This window comes from Nerophis lumbriciformis, linkage group LG05 (assembly GCF_033978685.3).
Source record: "Nerophis lumbriciformis linkage group LG05, RoL_Nlum_v2.1, whole genome shotgun sequence".
NCBI classification, from domain to species: Eukaryota; Metazoa; Chordata; class Actinopteri; order Syngnathiformes; family Syngnathidae; genus Nerophis; species Nerophis lumbriciformis.
Window position 1 is genome coordinate 33,871,225 of NC_084552.2, and position 10,612 is coordinate 33,881,836.

Here is a 10,612-nt window from a genome sequence, read left to right on the forward strand (position 1 = left end):
ATTAAAACCTAATCAGTCGTTATTGTTTGAGCAGTCATACATTTTACCAGGTAAAGCAATTACACTGTAGAAATGTGATTGTTTTTTTTAAATATAAGTAATTGTATTTTCTCATTTTAACTATAGTTGCCCTTTTCTCAGTCAGTCATCCAGGAAATTAGTTTGTCGTTCGTAAAATTAGTTGACTATTGACTTTATCTTCGACCACCAGGTGACTATTTTGTTCAAGATCACAGCATTGTCCATTGTTTTAGAAAAACAAATAATTCAATTACATGAAAGTACTTGTGGGAGCTATATGTACGTATATACACACATATACATACCTTACACCAGTAGTCCCCAACCACCGGGTCGCGGCCCGGTACCGGTACGTGGATCGATTGGTACCGGGCCGCACAAGAAATAAAAAAAATAAAAAAAAAGTTTTTTTATTTTTTATTTTTTTATTAAATCAACATAAAAAACACAAGATACACTTACAATTAGTGCACCAACCCAAAAAACAAAGGGGTTGTTTCTTTCTGTTATTAATATTCCTGGTTTCTACATTATATATTAATACAGATCAATACAGTCTGCAGGGATACAGTCCGTAAGCACACATGGTTGTATTTTTTATGACAAAAAATAAAAAATAAAAAATAAAAAAAATTACCATACTATTGTCCAACTTTAAACTAATCAATCTTTTAGGGTGAGAGCTATCGATTGTTTTAGTAATTAAGTCTTATATCGATTAGATTGTTCAAATAATCGAGTCCTTGGATAATAACACACTTTATAATATCAATGCAAATTTTAGGGAAAATAGTTGAAATAAAGATTTTTGTGCTTGCCATAACCGTCATTTTTTCAATGCACACCATCAACATTGAAATTACACTTTTAACATGAGTTCATTAATAAATACATTAAAAAAACTCTCCGTTGTTCACCGCTACACAGATCACAAAACTCAAACACCAGCACTCTCATGTGACCTCTATTGCAGCAGTCATGCGGAAACTATGTCCACGCATTTAAAGTTAACCACTCAACGCGGTCTGGATTTCATTAGTTTTTTATTAATTGCACTCATTAAACAATAAATCGAAGCAACCTACCATATTTTCCGGACCATAGAGCGCACCGGATTATAAAACGCACTGCCGATGAGCGGATTTAGTCAGGTCTATTTTCAAAAAAGGCGTACCAAATTATAGGGCGCGTTAAAAAGGGGTCATATTTCTATCTTTTTTTCTAAATTGAAAATACTTCCTTGTGGTCTACATAACATGTAATGGTGGTTCTTTGGTCAAAATGTTGCATAGATTATGTTTTACAGACCATCTTCAAGCCGCTTTCTGACAGTCGCTCCAGGATGCGCTGTTTTGTGGGCGGTCTTATTTACGTGGCTCACCTTCGGCAGAGTCTTCTCCCCGTCATCTTTGTTGTAGCGGTGTAGCGTGCAAAGACGGGAGCGGAAGAAGTGTCAAAAGATGTAGCTAACTGTTTTAATGACATTATTTTAATGACATTATTCACCCAAGTTCCGCGGGTGAATAATGTAAACTTACTACACCGGTATGTTTTAGCGCTTTCATGGCGAGTTTACTGACAGATATAAGTAAGAACTTTACACTACTTTATAATAGAAATGGCAACAGCGGAGGATGAATGTCCCATAACAAGAAGATAGAGAAAAAGAAGAAGGTACCAGAAGGTAAGAAAAGTTTTTTTTGCATAATATTGCGAAACAAAATGCCAGATATGTCTTACCTTATACACACACCATAATAATACTCGTATGTTGAAGCACTGTACAATCAAGCGATGCGGCTTCATAGCTTACCAAAGTCGTACTAAAACATTTTGATCGATTTTTGAGCATCATGTGTAATGTTCTATATTTTCAATGGAACATATAACATTTTGGTGTTGTTTACTTGAGTCATATTGCAGTCTACACGTATCTCTTATGTGTGACTGCCATTAGATTGCAGTCTACACGTATCTCTTGTGTGACTGCCATCTACTGGTCACACTTATCATTTCACTATGTACCAAATAAAATAGCTCTGAGGTCAGTAAGCACAACCAAAATTATTCCGTACATTAGGGGCACCGGGTTATAAGGCGCACTGTCGAGTTTTGAGAAAATTAAAGGAATTTAAGTGCGCCTTATAGTCTGAAAAAAATGGTAATATAAATTGAAGCTTTCGTCAAATAAATTATATATTATAGTAACACGTTTATAAAAATATGTAATATGTTCAATATTTACCATATTTTGGTCATTTATGCATTACCAAAACTTCTTTCCTCAGCACATTTATTTCCATTTCCAGAGCAGAGCACTTCCGACTTCCGGCAACAAATGTGTGTTCTAATCATGGCAGACATGGTAGTAGACGACAAATATGACTGTTTTTGGACAAATGAGGATTCGCTACCTTATCTTTTTAAAGCTGATCATTGAGAGGATGAACCGCTGTATAGAAGCGAGCACAAAGGAAGGGTGAGACGTTTGAGCAGACGGAAGCCAAGACAGTGAGGTCGGCGTGACTTGCTGGTATGAATGTGGAACTTGGAGCCAAGCTATAAGGACATACTGTATATGGCGTGCTTAACCAAAGTCAACTTGAAAAAACTTCCCCGGCTAGTTGGAACAAACCAACAACTGTCCATCGAGTAAGTCAATATAATGTTGAATATGATCCATGCAGCATATCATGCTTGTTATTACAACTACATACACTGCCGAGCTAGCTGTGTACAAACAAAATATGAAATGTGGGCTAATACTTTACAAAAACTGGAATATGATTGTTCATGCTTTTCAGTCAGTAGAGATTGCATTGTGTTGTGCATTACAAACTCAAAGGTGATTTAGCTCCTGACACAAAAGCTAGTTTATCTCTTGCCGTAGCTACCTTACAGCGAATGCCGTATTATGCCATCCCAAGACAATGTCTTACTACGCTAGAAAAAGAGTTCCTCTGTGTTTGCTCTTACAATAACAAAGTCGCTACGGCTTGGTTATTATACAGGTTACGGAACGTAAATGAAGTACTGTTGCCGGTGTTTGGATGCGTTTTTAAAGTGATTTAGCGGCAAAATGGATTGCTCCCAATAGCTGCATTACCAGCCACCAAGAACAAGCCAATTTTTTTAAATGATAATGCAAAAAAACCTAAACTTTTGTTTTGTTGTCTTTCATAAGGGTTGTGAATGATAAGCAAAATTAAAAAAAATGCAGTTCGCCTTTAATGGCGGTCATAATGGTGGTACTTGGAGAGCCAAGTGTTTTCTGAGGTGGTATGGTGAAAAAAGTTTGAGAACCACTGTTCTACACAATAACTCAGGTATGGTATCACTAGCAAGCAGTAGGGCTGGGCGATATATCGAGTTTGTAAGATATATCGATATATTTTTAAAGAAGATATGAATTAAGAAAATATCGTAATAGCGATATAGTTTATTTCACGTTAAAATGACCAAACATTGCTTATTTGTTGTGTTCCTCACTCCCTCTCATGGGCTACTAAACCCCTCCCCTTCCTCCTTACAAGACATGCTTGCACGTATAAGAACATCCATGATTGGTTGGTTGTTTACTATGATGAGTCACGATTGGTTGAGATTAGGCAAATCAGAGGCAAGATAGGGCGGGTCATGGAACCAGGAAGGGAAACCACAACAGACATCCCAAATAACGACGAGAGAGTCGTAGAAAAGAAAGAGGGAATATTCAAGCGGGCAATTAATATATTAAAAAAAACTAGTGGAAGATGGCAGAGGGATTCTCTTCCTTGGATATTTCTTTTAGCGATGTGGACGACGTCCAGGAAATGCACAATGCGTCTACTTGGCCACACTTGGACAAATGTATGCGTCTGGATAAAACATTCATTTGAGTTGTTTACCATGTAAGCCCAAATCAAAACTGTTCTCCAGTTCTCCATATTTCGCACGGGAAATGCTGCCAAAAAATGTATGAAGATCATAGATAGATCATTTTATTTATGTTATGTAATTCTGTGCTACTTAATTTATTTTCTGTGCTGTTAATACCCATCTTGACTAACTGGGTTAATAAAAGTGCCACTGACTGTTTACAGTACAGTTGTCATTCACTTCAATTTCAGTGAATCTCGCTCAAAAATGAATATCTTTATATGTATACTTTCACCAGAAAATATATCGAAATATGTATCGACTATCGAGTTTAAGTAAAACTATATCGGGATATACTTTTTCGTCCATATCGCCCAGTCCTAGCGAGCAGTTAATATGCTGTGATTTTTGGTCCTGTACATATTTTTTTGAAATTCATTATAGAAATATTTCCTGCCACCTTTTGTTGTATATATTTCATAATCATTTGCAGTTTATTTTATCATCTACAACTACACACACAAATATTATGTTTACCCTTTTAATGATTACTAGTCTACTCTGTCCAATTGGACAGGAATTGGGAAACTTTACATAAATAGGCCTTTAGATTAGCCTGATTGTCTGACATGTTTACCTGTCTGTGCCTAAAATTAAATCAGCCAAAAAAAATATTTTTTTTTGGTATTTAGTTCAGTTCAATTCCAGTTTATTTCGAACATGCACACGATACAATCTAATGCATCACACAATTCCAGTTGTTTCATTCCAGCACATCTGAAAAGGAGTAGGAAGAAGCAGAGCTTATTTAATCCTACCACTTTTCATACCATTGCAATTTTATCCAATTTCCTTGTTCTCTGTAACAGAACAGTGAACAAATAAATAATATACCGTAGTACGCAAACAAATATTAAATTCATAAATAATTTTTGTCTCAACAAAAAAAAGGAAAAAAAGGGTTCAAGATGTTCATCATAATTCTTGTTCTGTGTACTTTGTGAACACAGTTTGAACAGTCTCTTAAACTGAATCATTTTGGTGCTTTGTTTGATTTCTTTGGTTAATCCGTTCCATAATTTAATTCCACATACTGATATCAGTGTTTCCCACAGGACAGGCATCTATTTGTGGTGGTGTGGTCGGTGGGCGGGGGGTGACGGCGGCAGCGGCGATGACCAAGAAGAACGCGGAGTTGGAATATAAGTACAACACTTTATGTACATATTTAGCTCATTAAAATTACCGACAGGAAGGCGAGAAACACTTTATTTCAACAGACTCTGGCGCCGTACCTGTCGTCAAAACTCCAAAGACTGACTGCACAGTTGCGCTAACAAAATAAGAGTCTCAGAAAGCTGGCGTGCACAAGCTAGCAAGCTACGGAGTTTGCCGACAATGTATTTCTTGTAAAGTGTATACAAAGGAGTACAGAAGCTGGACAAATAAGATTCCAAAAACCAACCACTTTCATGTGGTATTGGACAGAAAGGAGGACTTTTTTTCTCCTCCATTCGAAAATGCGGACGTTATCAGCACCACTGTCTGATTCCTATCAATGCAAGTCATCACAATCAGGTAATACACCAACTTATATCCTTGTCTTCATGAAAGAAAGGAATCTATTTGTGTTAAACATGCTTGTATTATTTTTAAACACCTTTAACTTGTTAACAATATTAACTATATGTGTTGAACATGCTTGTATTATCTTTAAACACCTTTAACTTGTTAACAATATTAACTATATGTGTTAAACATGCTTGTATTGTCATTAAACACCTTTAACTTGTTAACAATATTAACTATATGTATTAAACATACTTGTATTATCATTAAACACCTTTAATTTATTAACAATATGTGTTAAACATGCTTGTATTATCTTTAAACACCTTTAACTTGTTAACAATATTAACTATATGTATTAAACATACTTGTATTATCATTAAACACCTTTAATTTATTAACAATATTAACTATATGCGTTAAACATGCTTGCATTATCATTAAACACCTTTAACTTGTTAATAAAAACATATATTTCATAAATAAGTAAATATAAATTATATATATGAATGAGGTAGATCCCCACGACTTGATCAATTGAAAAGTAGCTCGCCTGCAGAAAAAGTGTGAGCACCCCTGAGTTACACCCATCTGAACAGGTCAGCCACCTGTTTAAAGCCCGATCACAGTTGAAATCTTGAAATGAAGGGCCTTTAATGGCCAAAACATTAACCTGGACAACATTTTAACAGCTGGTTGGCTCAGATTTTATTCTTTTCATTGCATTCACATGCTGCAGTGGACAGTGGACAATTTAGCTTCATTATTAATGCAGTATCTGAAGCACCGTCTCCACTAGGGATGTCCCGATCCGATATTTGGATCGGATCGGCTGCCGATATTTGCCAAAAATTGCGTATCGGCAAGGCATGGGAAAATGCCGATCCAGATCCAGTTTAAAAAAAAAACCCCGGTCCGTGTTTTCCAACGCACCTATTTAAATAATACATTCCACTTTTCTGCTGCTCCGTAATTTCCGTTCCGCATTTTCCAGCACACCTTCAACACATCCACAATTCTCACGCACTTGCTTTTAGCTGCTGGCATTACACGACAGGCTCTTCTCACTCTTTCCTGTGTCTCCCTCTCACAGACAGCGAGCGCACCTTCTTACACACGTCACATACTGTCACGTCATACGTCACATACGTATACGTCCTCTCCCAGCAGAGAGCGAGGTAGCGGCATGGCTAACGTTAGCTGTGATGCTAGCGCAGCTACTAAGGTGCGCGCCTGCTCAAGCGTCCTCTGCGCACGGCAAATCTATGCCACGCACAAAATCAAATAAGAAAATAAGTGCATAACAATTTTCGACACACGGACACGACAGAGACAACAGTTTTCGTCATCATTGTTCAAATATTGTGACGTCTGTCGAGACGCTTATCTCCATTCGGTGCCACACGTCCAGACTCCACACCATCAAAATAGTATATATCTGTATCATGAATCAATTTAAGTGGACCCCGTCTTAAACAAGTTGAAAAACTTATTCGGGTGTTACCATTTAGTGGTCAATTGTACGGAATATGTACTTCACTGTGCAACCTACTAATAAAAGTCTCAATCAATCAATCAAAACACATAGAATCATCATACTGCTGTGATTATATGCATCAAGTGTTCATTCAAGGCTAAGGCAAAATATCGAGATATATATTGTGTATCGCAATATGGCCTTAAAATATCGCAATATTAAAAAAAGGCCATATCGCCCAGCCCTAGTTCAATGATGCCATTTCTGTTTGTCATGTATAATTTTGTCTATTTTGTGTTTATCCTTCAATGAACAGGTCAGTTTCTTGTTACCAACCATTGTGTATTATTCAAACTCCCCTAATTCAGCTGGCTAGTTGTTATCAAGAGTACTAAAACCCTTTTCAACATGATTCTGACAACTAAGTAGGCTAAATAACTTTAAACTTTAATACATGCTCGGATAGGCCAGTATCGGTCAGTATCGGTATCGGTCAGTATCGGTATCGGATCGGAAATGCAAAAACAATATCGGTATCGGATCGGAAGTGCAAAAACCTGGATCGGGACATCCCTAGTCTTCACGTGTGTTTATTGACAACAGGGTTATAACCTGGACACGTTAGCTCGTCGGTATGGTAACACGTGACGTGACAACAGCGGCGGTGTTAATGAACCAGCGTCAGGCTGCTCACCGTGAGTGAAACGCTCGGTGAAATCGCGGATTAACGTTAAATATATGACGAGCCGCGAGCGATGCAGCTATAACTTATCTACCTACAACCTATATTACCCTCGTATTTTGATCCGGTCGGTCCGTTCTTTTACTCCGCCGTCTTCTTCTTCTTCTTCTTCTTCTTCTTCTTCTTCTTCTGGCCCACCAGGTGAATTAAGTGCTATTGGCGGAGTTACAATGCATAGTAGGCTACCGCCACCTACTGCACCGGAGTTGTAACTACAAGGTACATTCACAGACAGAGTCCCATTGCTTTTATGAGCGGTCGAGCGAGTCAAAAGCCAAAAAATCCATTTGTGGCGGACGTAATTCTTTCGTGGCGGGCCGCCACAAATAAATGAATGTGTGGGAAACACTGGATATATTAAAGGTTTTAACTGTTGTACGAGCATGCTAATGTTTTAAATTAGATTTTCCTTTAAGGTTATATTTATACATAATTGTAGCTGTTTGCAGATGAATGTTGAATTTCAATAATTGTGATTTAATACATAAAGGGTTTGCATGTTCCCTATAGCCAACATTATGTATTATTCGAATTGATCTTTTTTGTAACACATTTAGTGAATGAAGTGCATGTTTGTAGTTGTTTCCCCATATTAATCATAATAACTCAGATATGGTAACACTAGTGAGCAGTAGAGAATATGAAGTGATTTTTGGTCTAGAACATGATTTGCTTTATTCATTATTGACATGTTTCTTGCTACTTTATGTTGTATACTTTTTACATGAGATTTCCAATTCATTTTATCATTTATTATTACACCCAAAAATGTAACACTTTAGTATGGGGAACATATTCAACAACAAAGACTTAATTTAGAGGTATTTGGACACTAGGGGAACATATAAGGGTTAGGGTTACTAATAAGCAATGATTCTGAGGTTGAGGGAAGACTCTTAGTTAATGGCTTACTGGTTGTATAATAAGGCATTAATAAGTACTTAATAATGACTAATTAAGAGCCAATATGTTACTAATTTGCATGTTAATAAGCAACTAATTAATTAGACTTAGACTTAGACAAACTTTAATGATCCACAAGGGAAATTGTTCCACACAGTAGCTCAGTTACAAATGATGGAAAAGATGGAAAGGACAATGTAGGTAAAAAAAATAGACTAAAAGCAATATAAAATATAACATATACACATAATATTTACATAAAATATGTACAGTATAGGATATATGCTGATATATTATAATATATGTTTATATCAATTAATGGTGAATATGTTCCCCATACTAAAGTGTTACCGTGTTTTCTTTTACCCTTTCAATATTGACTCCGTCTATCTGTATTTGTGTTTGACTTTCTCTTCTACTGTTACCAAATAGCATTAATTTAGTCTTACTGAGATTCAAAGATGGTTTGACAAAAAAAAAACAGACTATCTTTTTAATTTGTTAATTTCTTCTGTTATTATTTGTATTATCTCCTGTGGGTTCTCTCCTGAACAAAATGCAGTTGTATCATCTGCAAATAATAAGTCCTTTGTAACTTTACAAATGTCAATTTATAGTGTACATTGAGGAAAAAACAGTGGGATTTATTGCTGCCACTTGTTAGCTACATTTAAGGATTGTTGGCAGAAGGACGTCTTACATCATCTGTTAATCCAGAATAGGCAAGAGTAACGGTACCAAAATTAGCCCTTCCTACCACTATGGATAAATACAGTCCATGGGACAGCTGGTGGTAGACCCCCTCACCCTGCTCTGTTTACTGCTCAGTTGAAGGGGGGTTAAATGACCAGGTTTGTGTAGATTAGGCAACAACAACAACAAGCCAAACTGTAGTTACGTGGTCAAATAGACATTTTATTTTTTTTACAGCCCTTTGAGACACTCGTGATTTAGAGCTATATACATAAACTTTGATTGATTGATTGGTTTGAAAAAAAAAAAAAACATGCAGGTAATGTTACGAGTGGGAATGTCAGGTCATTATGTTAATAGCTCATAATAATAAAAAATGAAGCTACCAATTGAACTCACCTGATGCAGATCGAGACGTCAAACGGGGGAGATTGTTAGGTGATAAAACCCACGCTGCTCCAGGCGGAATATTTACGCTCCCCTCATCAGTTTTGCGCAACAAAAAAAATAGTTGTTTTCTGCGACCATCAGCAGCAGCGATAGCGAGCATGCAGCTATATTGTCCCCATGTAAAGATTTTAAATCTGCACACAGCACATATACTCATTAAGAGTAAACCGGACTTGCTGGCAGAGACACTGTCGTGAAGCCAGGCACAACTCGCCCGGTCGCCATGGCACGCAAATAAAACCGCCTCTCGCAGCTCCTGTTGAGTCTGTATAATCTTTACAGGTATTTTGTTGTCGTCCCCTCTTTCCAGATTGTGTCTGAGTTTTTCGGCCTCAACACAGCAGCTCTTTCTTCCTGCCAGGCGAGCTCGCAGCCAATCACAGAGCCGCACGGAGAGAGGGAGCGTTGGAGAAAACAGGACAGGATCTCCGGACTGGAGCCTGGACTGAAAACACAACACTCATCAGCTGGGATTTGGCGATACTGCCAATTTTGGTGTCTATCCAATTCGATAGACACCAAATTTGGCAGTATCGCCAAATCCCAGCTGATGAGTGCTTTGGTGCTTAGTTTGATTTCTTTGGTTACATCCATTCCATAATTTAATTCCACATACTGCATTGGCGTTGTTAGGCCTATTTTAGGGGGGCTCAAGCCCCCCTAAATAATTTGGTGTTATATATATTTTTTTTTATTTTTTTTTTACAAATACATATTCATTATAAAGTGGCCCGAATATGAGTTTAAATAAATAATCATATAACCTGTTATTATTCACTCAGTTTCCCCTCACTTCGTAGCGTAAGGTAGAGAGCCCCTTTAGTGCGTCGGTATCCAATCCATTCCACTTGTTCATATAGAAAATGCCCACATCACTCAAACTCCAGTCCGCATTTTCT

The 10,612-nt window shown here is 37.2% G+C and overlaps 1 protein-coding gene across 2 annotated transcripts in view; it reads right to left on the reverse strand.

The window, feature by feature from the left end:
- The window catches only part of large1 (LARGE xylosyl- and glucuronyltransferase 1), a 218,281-nt gene extending 208,179 nt beyond the window's left edge, over positions 1 to 10,102 (reverse strand). The window contains exon 1 of one of the 2 annotated variants that reach the window (XM_061960698.2): positions 9,663 to 10,102. The gene's annotated coding sequence lies outside the window, so the exon portion shown is untranslated. The remainder of the gene's footprint in view (positions 1 to 9,662) is intronic. The other variant, XM_061960697.2, reaches the window with a different exon arrangement.
- Between the last annotated feature and the right edge of the window lie 510 nt (positions 10,103 to 10,612).